At 50.0% G+C, this 17,327-nt stretch overlaps 1 protein-coding gene across 4 annotated transcripts in view; it reads left to right on the top strand.

Annotated features, from left to right (window-relative positions):
* Positions 1–17,327, top strand: part of UNC13D (unc-13 homolog D) — an 876,342-nt gene that overhangs the window by 181,154 nt on the left and 677,861 nt on the right. The window contains exon 1 of one of the 4 annotated variants that reach the window (XM_069200183.1): positions 13,692–13,919. The exons of the other annotated variants lie outside the window; for them this stretch is intronic. The gene's annotated coding sequence lies outside the window, so the exon portion shown is untranslated. Of the gene's footprint in view, positions 1–13,691; positions 13,920–17,327 lie in introns of those variants that run through there. 4 annotated transcript variants of the gene reach the window in all.

The following is a 17,327-nucleotide window of genomic DNA, read 5'->3' as shown; positions in this document are numbered from 1 at the left end:
CCATCCGGTGGCAGCTTCTTTGCACCCACAGCTGGCATTTCCTGGGTATCTGCCCACTCCCGACTTGATCGTGACTCTTGGACTTGGTCCCCTTGTTCCACAGGTACTCTCGTCAGGAAATCCATCGTTGTTGCATTGCTGGTGTTGTTGTTTCTGGCAGAATTCCCCTATCACGACTTCTGTGCTCTTTGGGGAACTTAGGTGCACTTTGCACCCACTTTTCAGGGTCTTGGGGTGGGCTATTTTTCTAACCCTCACTGTTTACTTACAGTCCCAGAGACCCTCTACAAGGTCACATAGGTTTGGGGTCCATTTGTGGTTCGCATTCCACTTCTAGAGTATATGGTTTGTGTTGCCCCTATCCCTATGTGCCCTCATTGCATTCTATTGTGACTATACATTGTTTGCACTGTTTTCTATTGCTATTACTGCATATTTTGGTATTGTGTACATATATCTTGTGTATATTTGCTATCCTCATACTGAGGGTACTCACTGAGATACTTTTGGCATATTGTCATAAAAATAAAGTACCTTTATTTTTAGTATATCTGTGTATTGTGTTTTCTTATGATATTGTGCATATGACACTAGTGGTACTGTAGGAGCTTCACTTGTCTCCTAGTTCAGCCTAAGCTGCTCTGCTAAGCTACCTTTTCTATCAGCCTAAGCTGCTAGACACCCCTCTACACTAATAAGGGATACCTGGGCCTGGTGCAAGGTGTAAGTACCCCTTGGTACTCACTACAAGCCAGTCCAGCCTCCTACATTGGTTGTGCAGCGGTGGGATAAGTACTTTGCAACTACTTACCACTTTTGTCATTGTACTTTTCAAAAGAGAAACATATACAAAACAAGTTCAGTGTATGTACACCTAACCAAAAAGTTTTGCTTTTCTCCTCTCACTTCTTTTATTAAGTGCTGAAAAGTACCTCTAAACTTTCAAAAAGTTCTTTAAAAGTTTTTAAAGTTTTTTTCTGTCCTTTAAAAAGTTCTGAAAACTTTTTCTTTCTTTTTCTGTCCTTTAAACCTTTTCTATAATGTCTGGCACAGGCCAAACTGTTGATCTGTCCAAGACTGCTTATGGCCACCTTAGCTGGAAGGCAGCAAGGAGTCTCTGTGTAGAAAGAGGTTTAGGGGTAGGGAAGAATCCCTCTAGAGAACTGTTAGTTAACATGCTAGTTGAACAAGACAAGACTTTTGTTGGCACTTCTGGTGAGAAGTTAGCTGATGGTTCCCACTCTGATTCTGGGGCACCCCTAGCAAAAGATTTGGGAGGGAATCTTTCCAACCTGCCCCTTAACAGGCCACCTAGCATAGCTGGTACTGATGTGAATTCACATCACAGTAATAGTGTTGTTTCTCATCACAGTAGAAGTGTCACTTCTGTAGGCCAGAATGTTAGTGTGACATCTGTTAGGGCCAGGTCTCCTTCTGTTCATTCTCACCATTCCTCTGTTTCAAGACATGCCCTACCCACCCACCCTGATGACAGAGTGTTAGAAAGGGAGCTCAATAGATTGAGAGTGGAACAATCCAGGCTGAAGCTCAAGAAGCAACAGCTGGATTTAGATAGGCAGTCCTTAGAAATAGAAAGAGAAAGACAGAAATTGGGTTTAGAAACCCATGGTGGCAGCAGCAGTATTCCAAATAGTCATCCTGCAAAAGAGCATGATTCTAGGAATCTGCACAAGATAGTTCTCCCTTACAAGGAGGGGGATGACATTAACAAGTGGTTTGCTGCACTTGAGAGGGCCTGTGTTGTACAGGAGGTCCCCCAAAGGCAGTGGGCTGCTATCCTATGGCTATCTTTCAGTGGAAAGGGTAGGGATAGGCTCCTTACTGTAAAAGAAAGTGATGCCAATAATTTCACAGTTCTTAAGAATGCACTCCTAGATGGTTATGGCTTAACCACTGAACAGTACAGGATGAAGTTCAGAGAAACCAAAAAGGGGTCTTCACAAGACTGGGTAGACTTTGTTGACCATTCAGTGAAGGCCTTGGAGGGGTGGTTACATGGCAGTAAAGTTTCTGACTATGAAAGCCTGTATAACTTAATCCTGAGAGAGCATATACTTAATAATTGTGTGTCTGATTTGTTACACCAGTACCTGGTAGACTCTGATCTGACCTCTCCCCAAGAATTGGGAAAGAAGGCAGACAAATGGGTCAGAACAAGGGTGAACAGAAAAGTTCATACAGGGGGTGACAAAGATGGCAAGAAGAAGGATGGTAAGTCTTCTGACAAGGGTGGGGACAAATCTAAAAATGAGTCTTCATCAGGCCCACAAAAACACTCTGGTGGGGGTGGTGGGTCCAAATCCTCTTCGAATCAAAACAAAGAAAAGAAACCATGGTGCTATTTATGTAAAATAAAAGGCCATTGGACAACAGATCCCAGTTGTCCAAAGAAAAGCACCAAGCCTCCTACCACTACAACCCCTGCTGCTACACCTAGTGCCCCTAGTAATAGCAGTGGTGGTTGGAGCAAACCTACTAATAGCCAATCCAAGGGAGTAGCTGGGCTCACTTTTGGTAATTTAGTTGGGGTTGGTCTGATTAGGGAGACCACAGAGGCTGTGTTAGTCTCTGAGGGGGCTATTGATTTAGCCACCTTGGTTGCTTGTCCCCTTAACATGGATAAGTACAAGCAACTACCCCTAATAAATGGTGTTGAGGTTCAGGCCTACAGGGACACAGGTGCCAGTGTTACCATGGTAATAGAGAAACTGGTCCACCCTGAACAACACCTACTTGGTCACCAGTACCAAGTAACCGATGCTCATAACAACACACTTAGCCACCCCATGGCTGTTGTAAATCTCAACTGGGGGGGGGGGTTTACTGGTCCAAAGAAAGTTGTGGTTGCCTCCGATTTACCTGTACACTGTCTACTAGGAAATTATTTAAAGACATCAGCTTGGTCAGATGTGGAGTTGGAGGCTCATGCAGCAATGCTGGGCATATTTTTGCTTTAACCAGGGCTCAGGCCAAAAAGCAAAAAGGACAGGGTGACTTGGATCCTGGAAGAATGGACCAAGTGCTCCCTAAAGCTAGGGTTAGTAAAGGTAAATCACTACCTACTATCCCTCCCTCTACAGTGGATTCAACTTCTGAGGAAGAAGAATTTCCACCCTGTGCAGAACCTACACCAGAGGAGCTGGAAGCAGACACTGCTGAGCTTTTGGGTGAAGGGGGGCCTGCCAGGGAGGAGCTGAGTGTGGCACAGCATACCTGTCCCACACTAGAGGGTCTAAGGCAGCAAGCTGTCAAACAAGCAAATGGGGATGTCAGTGACTCTCAGAGTTTACTGGGAGGACAACCTCTTGTACACTGAAGCAAGGGATCCAAAACCTGGAGCTGCCAGGAGATTGGTGATTCCTCAGGAGTACAGAAAGTTCCTCCCAACTCTAGCCCACGACATTCCCTTAGCTGGACATTTGGGGCAAATGAAAACTTGGGACAGGCTTGTCCCTTTGTTTCATTGTCCTAGAATGTCAGAGGACACAAAGGAATTTTGTAAGTCCTGTGAAACCTGTCAAGCCAGTGGCAAAACAGGTGGCACCCCAAAGGCACCCCTTATCCCACTGCCTGTGGTTGGGGTTCACTTTGAAAGGGTAGGGGTTGACATAGTTGGCCCCCTTGACCCTCCTACTGCTTCAGGCAATAGGTTTATCTTGGTGGTAGTGGACCATGCCACCAGATATCCTGAAGCAATTCCTCTAAGGGCCACTACAGCTCCTGCAGTGGCAAAGGCCCTCCTGGGAATCTTTTCCAGGGTGGGCTTCCCAAAAGAGGTGGTATCAGACAGGGGAAGCAATTTCATGTCTGCTTACTTAAAGGCCATGTGGAATCAATCAATCAATCAATCAATCAAGAAATTTGTATAGCGCGCTACTCACCCGGAGGGTCTCAAGGCGCTGGGGGAGGCGGGACCGCTACTGCTCGAACAGCCAGGTCTTGAGTTGCTTCCTGAAGGAGAGGTGGTCTTGGGTCAGACGGAGGTGGATGGGGAGGGAGTTCCAAGTCTTGGCTGCCAGGTAGGAGAAGGATCTTCCTCCCATGGTGGCTTTTCTAATGCGTGGCACGGCAGCGAGGGCGTGGCTGGTCGATCGTAGCTGGCAGGTGGGAGTGTAGAAGGTCAGGCGGTTGTTGAGGTACCTGGGGCCCAGGTCGTGGAGGGCCTTGTGTGCGTGGGTGAGGAGGCGGAACGTGATTCTCTTGCTGACGGGGAGCCAGTGCAAGTCTCTCAGGTGTCCGGAGATGTGGCTGTGTCGGGGATGTCAAGGATGAGGCGTGCGGAGGCGTTCTGGATGCGTTGGAGTCTTTTCTGTAGTTTGGCCGTGGTTCCGGTGTAGAGGGTGTTACCGTAGTCCAGTCGGCTGGTGACGAGTGCCTGGGTGACCGTCTTCCTGGTTTCGGTGGGGATCCATTGGAAGATCTTTCGGAGCATGCGTAGGATGTTGAAGCATGATGATGAGACGGCGTTGACTTGTCTGGTCATCGAGAGGGAGGAGTCCATGATGAAGCCCAGGTTGCGTGCGTGGTCCGTTGGTTTGGGTGCGCTGCCCAGGGCAGGGGGCCACCAGGAGTCGTCCCAGGCAGAGGGTGATGATCCAAGGATGAGGACTTCCGTCTTGTCTGAGTTCAGTTTCAGGCGGCTGTTCATCATCCACTCGGCTACGTCTTTCATCCCTTCGTGCAGGTTGGTTCTGGCGGTGGCTGGGTCGTTTGTGAGGGAGAGGATCAGCTGGGTGTCGTCGGCGTAGGAGATGATGTTGAGGTTGTGATGGCTGCGAGGGGGCTCATGTAGACGTTGAAGAGGGTGGGGCTGAGTGATGATCCTTGTGGTATGCCGCAGGTGACTTCGGTGGCCTCGGATCTGAACGGGGGAGGCGGACTCTCTGGGTTCTTCCGGCGAGGAACGAGATGATCCACTCTAGTGCCTTCTCTTGGATTCCGATGTTGCTGAGGCGCTGCACTAGGGTGCGGTGGCAGACAGTGTCGAACGCTGCGGAGAGGTCCAGGAGGATGAGGGCCGCTGTTTCCCCGTTGTCGAGCAGGGTTCGGATGTCGTCAGTGGCTGCGATGAGGGCGGTCTCGGTGCTGTGGTTGGCTCGGAAGCCGGACTGCGAGTGGTCGAGGGATCCATTAGTCTCGAGGAAGGCGGCTAGCTGTCTGTTGACGGTCTTCTCGATTACTTTGGCAGGAAACGGGAGGAGCGAGATGGGGCGGTAGTTCTTGAGGTCGGTAGGGTCTGCTGATGGTTTCTTCAGGAGGGCGCTGAGTTCGGCATGCTTCCAGCTCTCCGGGAAGGTAGCGGTGTTAAAGGTGCAATTGATGATGTCCCGGAGATGGGGTGCGATGACGGAGTCGGCCTTGTTGAAGACGTGGTGGGGGCATGGGTCGGTTGGTGATCCGGAATGGATGGTGTTCATCGTATGGATGGTGTCTTCGGTGCTGACCGGGGTCCAGGCGCGGAGGGTGGTGTTGGGGGGCGTCGGTGTGGTGGTTGGGTGCGTGGTCTGTGCGCCGAAGCTGTTGTGTATGTCGGCGATCTTGCGTTGAAAGAACGAGGCGAGTGAGTCGCAGAGGTCTTGTGAGGGGGTGATGTTGTTGTTTCCGGCGCTGGGGTTGGAGAGCTCTCTGACGATGCTGAAGAGTTCCTTGCTGTTGTGTGCGTTGTTGTCTAGTCGTTCTTTGAATGTTGTCTTCCTGGTGGTGTGGATCAGCTGGTGGTGTTTGCGGGAGGCGTGCTTGAGGGCGGTCATGTTGTCTGTAGTCGGGTTTTTTCGCCAGGCTTTTTCGAGGGTGCGGCAGTTCTTCTTGGAGTTTTTGAGGTCGTTGTTGAACCAGGAGGCTTTCTTGCCGTTGGGCCTGATGGGATGGGTTTTCAGAGGTGCGAGGTTGTCAGCGCAGTTGGTGATCCACTGTGTGAGGTTGTTGGCTGCTTGGTTGGGGTCCGCTGAGCTGGCGGGAGGGTTCTGGCTCAGTGATGTGGAGAGCTGGTCGGTGGTGATCTTGTTCCAGCATCTGCGGGGAGCCTGTTGTGGGTGGTGGTGAGTCGTGGTTCTTCTGAAGCTGAAGTGGACGCAGCTGTGGTCTGTCCAGTGGAGTCCGGTGGAGTGGCTGAAGGAGATGTACTTGCTGGAGGAGAAGACTGGGTCAAGCGTGTGTCCGGCGTAGTGGGTGGGGGTGTTCGCCAGTTGCTTCAGTCCGAGGTTGTCCAGCAGGGTGGTGGTGGTGTTGTCGTTGTTGTTCTCCAGGTGGAAGTTGAGGTCCCCTAGGAGGATGTAGTCAGCGGAGGAGAGGGCGTGAGGGCTGATGAAGTCTGCGATGTCTTCGCTGAATTGTGTGCGGGGTCCTGGGGGTCTGTAGATGAGGGTGCCTCTGAGTGTGGTCTTGGGGTCGGTGTGAATCTGGAAGTGGAGATGTTCGGCAGCTGTGAGGGTGTCGTCGGAGTTGGTCGTGATGCGGATGGTGTTCTTGTGGACGATGGCGATGCCTCCTCCTGTCTGGTTGACGCGGTCCCTCCGGGTGATCTTGTATCCGTCCGGGATGGCGATGGCGATGTCGGGCGCTGAGAAGGCGTTCATCCAGGTTTCTGTGAGGAAGGCGACGTCTGGAGATGTGGTGTCGAGCAGGTTCCAGAGTTCCACGGCGTGTCTGTGGATGGAGCGGGTGTTGAGCAGGATGCACTTCAGGTGGTTGCTGCTGGTGCTTGGTTTGGCGGGCGCGGTGCGGGTCTGGATGCAGGAGAACTTGCAGGATTGGCAGGTGAAGGGTCCGTGGGTGCGTCTTGGGTCGGCACGGCAGCACCCGGGGATCCGGCTGGTGTTGAGTGCGAGGAGGGTGTCGGCGTCGTAGGTCCGGCGGATAGGCTGGCAGCGGCGGGGGCCAGGGGGTCTGGCGCTGGGCGCGGTCCAGGCGCGGACGGGTGCGGACGGGCGCAGACGGGCTTGCCTTTGGCGCGCCTTCGGCGCGCCCGCTGCGCGCGGCCTCCATATGAGGGGAAGAGGGAGGGAGGAGCAGCTGGGAGGTGGGAGCGGGGCGGCCAATGAGGTGCAAGGGGGCGGAGCTACCGGGACGCGGCGGCGGGAAGAACGGGCGGCGAGGGGGAGACGCGGCAAGACGAGGGAAGCAGAGAAAAAGGGAGCACAGTCAAGGCAAGGCAACAAGTAAGGGAGAGCAATCAGGGCAACAATAATAATAACAATACCAGGGACACAGGCACTCGGGTTACAGGATCGGCGGACACTGGCGCTCGGTCACAGGAGGCAGGCACAGGCAGTCAGGGCGCGGCAGCGAGAGCGTTCACACTGGGGGCTGCGTGGCGGTGAGGGGAGCGACCTGCCTGGGAACCAGGGTCAGAGGTCACTCACTCCGCCGCTGCGCGGCCTCCATATGAGGGGAAGAGGGAGGGAGGAGTAGCTGGGAGGTGGGAGCGGGGCGGCCAATGAGGTGCAAGGGGGCGGAGCTACCGGGACGCGGCGGCGGGAAGAACGGGCGGCGAGGGGGAGACGCGGCAAGACGAGGGAAGCAGAGAAAAAGGGAGCACAGTCAAGGCAAGGCAACAAGTAAGGGAGAGCAATCAGGGCAACAATAATAATAACAATACCAGGGACACAGGCACTCGGGGCACAGGATCGGCGGACACTGGCGCTCGGTCACAGGAGGCAGGCACAGGCAGTCAGGGCACAGCAGCGAGAGCGGTCACACTGGGGGCTGCGTGGCAGTGAGGGGAGCGACCTGCCTGGGAACCAGGGTCAGAGGTCACTCACTCCGCCGCTGCGCGGCCTCCATATGAGGGGAAGAGGGAGGGAGGAGCAGCTGGGAGGTGGGAGTGGGGCGGCCAATGAGGTGCAAGGGGGCGGAGCTACCGGGACGCGGCGGCGGGAAGAACGGGCGGCGAGGGGGAGACGCGGCAAGACGAGGGAAGCAGAGAAAAAGGGAGCACAGTCAAGGCAAGGCAACAAGTAAGGGAGAGCAATCAGGGCAACAATAATAATAACAATACCAGGGACACAGGCACTCGGGGCACAGGATCGGCGGACACTGGCGCTCGGTCACAGGAGGCAGGCACAGGCAGTCAGGGCACGGCAGCGAGAGCGGTCACACTGGGGGCTGCGTGGCGGTGAGGGGAGCAACCTGCCTGGGAAGGAGTGTGGTGTTACATACAAGTTCACCACACCCTATCATCCACAAACAAATGGACTGGTGGAGAGATTTAACAAAACTCTCAAAGGCATGATTATGGGACTCCCTGAAAAACTCCGCAGGAGACGGGATATCCTGTTACCTTGCCTCCTTTTTGCTTACAGGGAGGTACCCCAAAAAGGAGTGGGCTTCAGCCCCTTTGAACTCCTATTTGGACACCCTGTGAGAGGTCCTCTAACACTTGTTAAGGAGGGTTGGGAACAACCTTTAAAAGCTCCAAAGCAAGACATAGTGGACTATGTACTTGGCCTCAGATCTAGGATGGCTGAGTACATGAAAAAGGCCAGTAAAAACCTTCAGGCCAGCCAAGAGCTCCAAAAGCAATGGCATGACCAGAAGGCTGTTTTGGTTCAGTACCAACCAGGGCAGAAAGTGTGGGTCTTGGAGCCTGTGGCCCCAAGAGCACTCCAAGACAAATGGAGTGGACCCCACATAATTGTTGAAAAGAAGGGAGAAGTCACCTACTTAGTTGACTTAGGCACTGCCAGGAGTCCCCTTAGGGTGCTCCATGTCAATCGCCTGACACCCTACTATGACAGGGCTGATCTCACCCTGCTCAAGGCAACAGATGAGGGACAGGAAGAAGAGAGTGACCCTCTCCCTGATCTCTTCTCTTCCACAGAACAATATGCTCTAGTGGAAGGTGTAGTTTTGGCAGATTGTCTTACTGCTGAGCAGAAAGACCACTGCATAAATCTCCTGGGTCAGTTTTCTGAACTCTTCTCTACTGTGCCAGGCACCACTTCTTGGTGTGATCACACTATAGATACTGGAGACAGCTTGCCTGTCAAAAGTAAGATCTATAGGCAGCCTGACCATGTCAGAGACTGCATAAAGCAAGAAGTGCAGAAAATGCTTGAACTGGGAGTGGTTGAGCACTCTGAAAGTCCATGGGCCTCTCCTGTGGTACTTGTACCAAAACCTCATTCCAAGGATGGAAAGAAGGAAATGCGGTTTTGTGTAGATTATAGAGGTCTCAACCAGGTAACCAAAACTGATGCTCACCCTATACCCAGGGCGGATGAGCTAATAGATACACTGGCATCTGCCAAGTATCTAAGCACTTTTGATTTGACTGCAGGGTATTGGCAGATCAAGTTATCAGAAGATGCAAAAGCAAAAACTGTATTTTCAACCATTGGAGGCCATTACCAATTCACAGTAATGCCTTTTGGATTGAAAAATGCACCTGCCACTTTTCAAAGGTTGGTGAATACAGTCCTGCAAGGGCTGGAAGCTTTTAGTGCAGCATATCTAGATGATATAGCTGTCTTTAGCTCCGGCTGGGATGATCACCTGGTCCACCTATGGAAAGTTTTGGAGGCCCTGCAGAAGGCAGGCCTCACTATCAAGGCTTCAAAGTGCCAGATAGGGCAGGGGAAAGTGGTTTATCTGGGACACCTGGTAGGTGGAGAACAGATTTCACCACTTCAGGGGAAAATCCAAACTATTATAGATTGGGTTCCCCCTACAACACAGACCCAGGTGAGAGCCTTCTTAGGCCTCACTGGGTATTACAGGAGGTTCATAAAGAACTATGGCTCAATTGCAGCCTCTATTAATGACCTCACATCTAAGAAAATGCCTAAAAAGGTATTGTGGACAGCTAGCTGTCAGAAAGCTTTTGAGGAGCTGAAGCAGGCCATGTGCTCTGCACCTGTTCTGAAAAGCCCCTGTTACTCCAAAGAATTCATTGTCCAAACTGATGCATCTGAATTAGGGGTAGGGGCAGTCTTATCACAACTTAATTCTGAGGGCCAGGATCAACCTGTTGCTTTTATCAGCAGGAGGTTGACCCCTAGAGAAAAGCGTTGGTCTGCCATAGAGAGGGAGGCCTTTGCTGTGGTCTGGGCACTGAAGAAGTTGAGGCCATACCTGTTTGGCACTCACTTCATTGTTCAGACAGACCACAAACCTCTACTTTGGCTAAAACAAATGAAAGGTGAAACCCTAAATTGTTGAGGTGGTCCATATCCCTACAGGGAATGGATTATACAGTGGAACATAGACCTGGGAGTACCCACTCCAATGCAGATGGACTCTCCAGATATTTCCACTTAGACAATGAAGACTCATCAGGTCATGGCTAGTCTTATTGTCCTTCGTTTGGGGGGGGGGGGGTTGTGTAGGAAAGTATCATCTTGCCTGGCATGTTACCCCCATATTTCACTGTATATATGTTGTTTTAGTTGTATGTGTCATTGGGACCCTGCCAGCCAGAGCCCCAGTGCTCATAAGTGGGCCCTGTATGTGTTACCTGTGTTATGACTAACTGTCTCACTGAGGCTCTGCTAATCAGAACCTCAGTGGTTATGCTCTCTCATTTCTTTCCAAATTGTCACTAACAGGCTAGTGACCAATTTTACCAATTTACATTGGCATACTGGAACACCCTTATAATTCCCTAGTATATGGTACTGAGGTACCCAGGGTATTGGGGTTCCAGGAGATCCCTATGGGCTGCAGCATTTCTTTTGCCACCCATAGGGAGCTCTGGCAATTCTTACACAGGCCTGCCACTGCAGCCTGAGTGAAATAACGTCCACGTTATTTCACAGCCATTTTACACTGCACTTAAGTAACTTATAAGTCACCTATATGTCTAACCTTTACCTCGTAAAGGTTGGGTGCTAAGTTACTTAGTGTGTGGGCACCCTGGCACTAGCCAAGGTGCCCCCACATTGTTCAGGGCCAATTCCCCGGACTTTGTGAGTGCGGGGACACCATTACACGCGTGCACTACACATAGGTCACTACCTATGTGTAGCTTCACAATGGTAACTCCGAATATGGCCATGTAACATGTCTAAGATCATGGAATTGCCCCACCAATGCCATCCTGGTATTGGGGAGACAATCCCATGATTCCCCGGGTCTCTAGCACAGACCTGGGTACTGCCAAACTGCCTTTTCAGCGGTTTCACTGCAGCTGCTGCTGCTGCCAACCCCTCAGACAGGTTTCTGCCCTCCTGGGGTCCAGCCAGGCTTGGCCCAGGAAGGCAGAACAAAGGACTTCCTCAGAGAGAGGGTGTTACACCCTTTCCCTTTGGAAAAAGGTGTTAAGGCAGGGGAGGAGTAGCCTCCCCCAGCCTCTGGAAATGCTTTCATGGGCACAGATGGTGCCCATTTCTGCATAAGCCAGTCTACACCGGTTCAGGGATCCCTCAGCCCTGCTCTGTCGCGAAACTGGACAAAGGAAAGGGGAGTGACCACTCCCCTGACCTGCACCTCCCCTGGGAGGTGCCCAGAGCTCCTCCAGTGTGCTCCAGACCTCTGCCATCTTGGAAACAGAGGTGCTGCTGGCACACTGGACAGCTCTGAGAGGCCAGGGCCAGCAGGTGACGTCAGAGACTCCTTCTGATAGGCTCCTTCAGGTGTTGCTAGCCTATCCTCTCTCCTAAGTAGCCAAACCTCCTTTTCTGGCTATTTAGGGTCTCTGCTTTGGGGAATCCTTTAGATAACGAATGCAAGAGCTCATCAGAGTTCCTCTGCATCTCTCTCTTCACCTTCTGCCAAGGAATCGACTGCTGACCACGCTGGAAGCCTGCAAAACTGCAACAAAGTAGCAAAGACGACTACTGCGACCTTGTAACGCTGATCCTGCCGCCTTCTCGACTGTTTTCCTGGTGGTGCATGCTGTGGGGGTAGTCTGCCTCCGCTCTGCACTAGAAGCTCCGAAGAAATCTCCTGTGGGTCGACGGAATCTTCCCCCTGCAACCGCAGGCACCAAAGAACTGCATCACCGGTCCTCTGGGTCTCCTCTCAGCACGACGAGCGAGGTCCCCTGAACTCAGCAACTCTGTCCAAGTGACTCCCACAGTCCAGTGACTCTTCAGTCCAAGTTTGGTGGAGGTAAGTCCTTGCCTCCCACGCCAGACTGCATTGCTGGGAACCGCGTGTTTTGCAGCTACTCCGGCTCCTGTGCACTCACCGAGGATTTCCTTCGTGCACAGCCAAGCCTGGGTCCCCGGCACTCTAACCTGCATTGCACGACCTCCTGAGTTGTCCTCCGGCGGCGTGGGACTCTCTTGTGCAACTTCGGGTAAGCACCGATTCACTCCACTTCGTAGTGCCTGTTCCGGCACTTCTGCGGGTGCTGCTTGCTTCTGAGTGGGCTCCTTCTCTTGCTGGGTGCCCCCTCTGTCTCCTCACGCAATTGGCGACATCCTGGTCCCTCCTGGGCCACAGCAGCATCCAAAAACCCTAACCGCGACCCTTGCAGCTAGCAAGGCTTGTTTGCGGTCTTTCTGCACGAAAACACTTCTGCACGACTCTTCACGGCGTGGGACATCCATCCTCCAAAGGGGAAGTTTCTAGCCCTTGTCGTTCCTGCAGAATCCTCAGCTTCTACCATCCGGTGGCAGCTTCTTTGCACCCACAGCAGGCATTTCCTGGGCATCTGCCCACTCCCGACTTGATCGTGACTCTTGGACTTGGTCCCCTTGTTCCACAGGTACTCTCGTCAGGAAATCCATCGTTGTTGCATTGCTGGTGTTGTTGTTTCTGGCAGAATTCCCCTATCACGACTTCTGTGCTCTTTGGGGAACTTAGGTGTACTTTGCACCCACTTTTCAGGGTCTTGGGGTGGGCTATTTTTCTAACCCTCACTGTTTTCTTACAGTCCCAGCGACCCTCTACAAGGTCACATAGGTTTGGGGTCCATTTGTGGTTCGCATTCCACTTCTAGAGTATATGGTTTGTGTTGCCCCTATCCCTATGTGCCCCCATTGCATTCTATTGTGACTATACATTGTTTGCACTGTTTTCTATTGCTATTACTGCATATTTTGGTATTGTGTACATATATCTTGTGTATATTTGCTATCCTCATACTGAGGGTACTCACTGAGATACTTTTGGTATATTGTCATAAAAATAAAGTACCTTTATTTTTAGTATATCTGTGTATTGTGTTTTCTTATGATATTGTGCATATGACACTAGTGGTACTGTAGGAGCTTCACTCGTCTCCTAGTTCAGCCTAAGCTGCTCTGCTAAGCTACCTTTTCTATCAGCCTAAGTTGCTAGACACCCCTCTACACTAATATGGGATACCTGGGCCTGGTGTAAGTACCCCTTGATACTCACTACAAGCCAGGCCAGCCTCCTACAGTACATGACTCCGTTATTCAGTGTTTGACCCCGAGGTGCTCCCTTATGTGACCATCATTTTCAGATTTTATTTTCTGATTTAGATTGGGGGGTGAGGTTGTAATGCTAAATTCCCTTATATGCAAGTATTTATCTGTTAATAATAATTAAGAACTGGATTCTATTACGCACTATTACCTGTTATGAATTATTAAGAACTGGGTGTGATTACGCGCTACGCTTCACGTCAGGTACTTACCTCTGAAAAACCTGCTCAATGGGTTGAGTTACACAAGGTCAGACACGCGGCTGACTCTACCCCCTCTCTGCCGGTGTCAGCAACAGCCTGGAGAACGCGCTTTGGGGTTATCAGCCGTTGAAAGGGGAACCGATGTTGTCATGAAACGCAACTGAATGTGGTGACTGTGAGTAACGCTGTGGGAACTGGAACATCTTCTAGAAGACGGGAGGAGAGCACGCCGTTACCGCACCCTGCCACGCCTCCTTGGCTCCCTCCCGGCCTGCCGATACTTGCCTGGAAGGGCGGGGGCCCCCGTTCCGGCGACAGCACAGGAGCTACTCGAAGTCTGGACTGGAGCTTCTCCGCGGAGGTAAGTGGTCCCCTCGCTGAACCCTCTCATCTGAACTGGACTTTACTCAGTCAAAGCTCGCACCCTCCGGCAGCGGCGCAGCACGGATGCTATGGGCCCGGCTGCAATCAAGGAAAACAGCCTTCTTGGCTGTTGCAGTTTGTGGTTTGGTTGCTGTTGTGGTAGCAAATTCAGCATGGATCGTTGTTCCTCTTCTGGGTTTTTGGTTTAATAACGTTGTAGCCCAGGTTCACTTAGTTTACCCACAGAAACTGATACACCCGAAAACAAATATTTACAGAAGAAAAGCCCAGTTGTTAGGCATTACATCCTCGGTGACATGGAGTTACTTGGTAACCTCCAGTGGCGCAGCCTGGGTGTCTAGCGACCCAGTGCAGAGACAATTGCCCCATGGGGCTTGTATACAAATACGAATATAATCTAAGTTCGGTGGGTCTCTTACTCTGGGCCATGGTCTCACAGCGTAGCTGCACCCTTGCCTATACATCTCCAAGTTACTAATTTAGTCTTTTCTTTTCTCCTCCCTATATCCATCTCTTTATTATCTCATATTCGCTCTCCTCTTTCCCAATCCTCTGTCTCTATCCCCCCCTTCTGTCTCTCACGCATCTTCATCTGTCTTCTCTCCTGTCCGTGACATTTTTATTTTAACCCCCTTTCTCTTTCTTTTCTCTTTTGCTCGTCTTTCATCATTATCTCATCTCTTTGTGTTTATTTTTTCCTCTTTTAGGCTTCTTTCTTTTTTCCCTCTCCTTTTCTTTAATCCGCTTTTCGTTTGCATCCCTCACGTATATCTTACTCACCTTACCTTCCATAAAGAGTAAACACAGAACAAGATTCCAGGCAGACTCTATAATAAAACAGTTTTGACCGCGCAGCCTTTACAATGAGTGCAGCCAGCGCAGGGCATGCTGCATCACTCCTGCCTTGGGGCTCGGTGCCTCTGCACCACTAGCTACCCCTGCTTAGATTCATGCCACCGAGTTACAAGTTTCTCTGTCTTCGATTTTACATTTACTCATAATTGTTGTCAGGTGTTGTGGTTTTAATGACCAGAACCAGAAGAAAGTTGCTTTCTTTTATAAAACCCGTGGAGTGGAAACAAGATTGTAGCTTGGAGTAATCTGGTAACCGTAAGCGAATAAAACATACATTCAGAAAGGTAGATGGGTAATGCAAAGCACCGAAATTTCGGCATGCCTGCTTTTTACCAGCTTAGGATAACCAAACGCTGTTTGGCCTCCAATTTATCATTGGCGTAGTGACCATTGGCAGGGCTGTGCTGGGAGCCAAAAACACACCTGAAAAGTATTTTACTACTAATTCCAAATTTACAAAGTGATTATAGTAACCAAGAAAGTTTTGGAAAAAATAGTGATAAGTGATGCCGGTTTAGCCAATTTTTTTAGTTGATCTATTTGTGCTGCATTTACTTGTACACAATTCCTGGGATAGCTGCCAGATAGAATATTAGTACAGGAGGTAACTCTCTTGTGATCAGTGGGGAAGGTGAATGTTGTCCTGGCTTTGTAAGAAACAAATATTAAACTTGTACTACATCAAAACCGGCTGCCGCAGAACCTAAAATAGTAAAATTCACTGTAAACCATTTCATCAACAATGCTTGAAGAGTAATTCAACTGCTGCTTAAATTTGTTTCATTCTTACCAGTGGTTTAATCAGGGCATTTGAGTGGAATCCTTGTGTGAAGCAGAGGGGTGATATATATTAAAATGTCTTGGGAGAATGTTGATGCAGAAAGCAAGGTAAGGTTGGCAAATGCTTGACACTGGCTATTGACAGCAGTGGTCAGGCTTTATCAGAAGTAGAATTCAAAATGTTTTGGATAAACCCCATTAATCACAGTGGTAAATAGTAAGTGCATGAAGAAGCTAGTGAAAGCTTTCTTAGCTACACAAGAATATATTTGATACTGTAATTCTTAATGTGCTTGCTCTGCCAGGGATGTGGAATTCCTATCACCCGACGCCCGGGACATCTTGTTTGGGGTCAAGGGCAACAAGTTTTTATGTTCACTTTGTCCTTGGGACAAGTAGGCCCAACCCTCTGCAGCACAAACCCTTTGGCTGCCTGTTTACAGAGAGTGGAACTCTCTGCAGTTGAGGTAATGTGTTTCCAAAAGATAATGCTGTTCGAACTTGTATTTATGGTTCATTATTTGAAAACCTTCATTATTAGGGTGAGTGCTGTAAATAAATATTTTAAGGTCACACTTCACTACGGACGTTAGTTCCAGTATAAAAGAAAAAAACGTGTATACACGTTTGAAAAGTTTAGGCTATGAGGCTAAGTATAATGCTCCCAGAATGCTCTCTGATTAGATGCAAATGAAGTGTCATTTAGTAAAATGTTTTGATGCATGCTAGTATTTCCCAAAAATATTTCTAATGGAAAATCAGTGTAACCATTTTCAACACGATTATGGGAAGCATGAAAATAAACAAACACTGACAAAGCCAACTGATCTGACATATTTTTATAAGTCTTTTAGTTTCATCAATGCGTGTCTTGTTTTGACATGGCTTTTGTAACACTTTATTGTTGTGGGAGCTACCAGGCCCTCAACATTGTAACAAACACTGGCAAAAAAAAAAAAAAATGTTTTTGAACTCTAAAAGCACACGTTGCCACCAGTGGCATAACAAAAAAAGGCCCGCAGCCGCTCTCCAGGGGACCCCTTCAGCACAGCACCTGCCCTGAGTGAGTCTGGAGAGGGGGCTCCTCCATGTTCTTTGCAAAGGGGCACCCTCCAGTTTCGTTACGTCACTGATTGCCACTGTTGTTCCTGACACTGAACAAAACTACTTTGTGTGCCAATATGCTCCTTGTGGAAGAGAAGAATGCGATCATTCACAGTAAGCCAGCCAAAATAGAGAGAAATAGAAGTTTAATAAAAACAAAATGTCTTTGTTAACACCAGACCTAATTAGGGACCAAGACCCACATGTAGGTAGCTTTTTGCATGTCGCAAACAGCGACTTTCGCTGTTTGCGACGTGCAAAAAGCACATTGCGATGCACAAACCCAGTTTTGCGATTCGGTAACCTGGTTACCGAATCGCAAAACGGGTTTGTGACTCGCAATTAGGAAGGGGTGTTCCCTTCCTAATTGCGACTCGTAGTGCAATGTAGGATTGTTTTGTGAACGCGGGCGCAAACCAATCGCAGTTTGCACCCATTTCAAATGGGTGCTAACACTTTCACAAAAGGGAAGGGGTCCCCCTGGGACCCCTTCCCCATTGTGAATGTCACTGTAAACATTTTTTCAGAGCAGGCAGTGGTCCTGCGGACCACTGCCTGCTCTGAAAAAATGAAACGAAAACGTTTCATTTTTCGTTTTTGTAATGCATCTCGTTTTCCTTTAAGGAAAACGGGCTGCATTACAAAA

The sequence above is a fragment of the Pleurodeles waltl genome, chromosome 7 (genome assembly GCF_031143425.1).
Source record: "Pleurodeles waltl isolate 20211129_DDA chromosome 7, aPleWal1.hap1.20221129, whole genome shotgun sequence".
In the NCBI taxonomy this organism is placed as follows: domain Eukaryota; kingdom Metazoa; phylum Chordata; class Amphibia; order Caudata; family Salamandridae; genus Pleurodeles; species Pleurodeles waltl.
The sequence above is the reverse complement of the archived record's forward strand: the minus strand, read 5'-3'. Positions and strand labels throughout refer to the sequence as shown.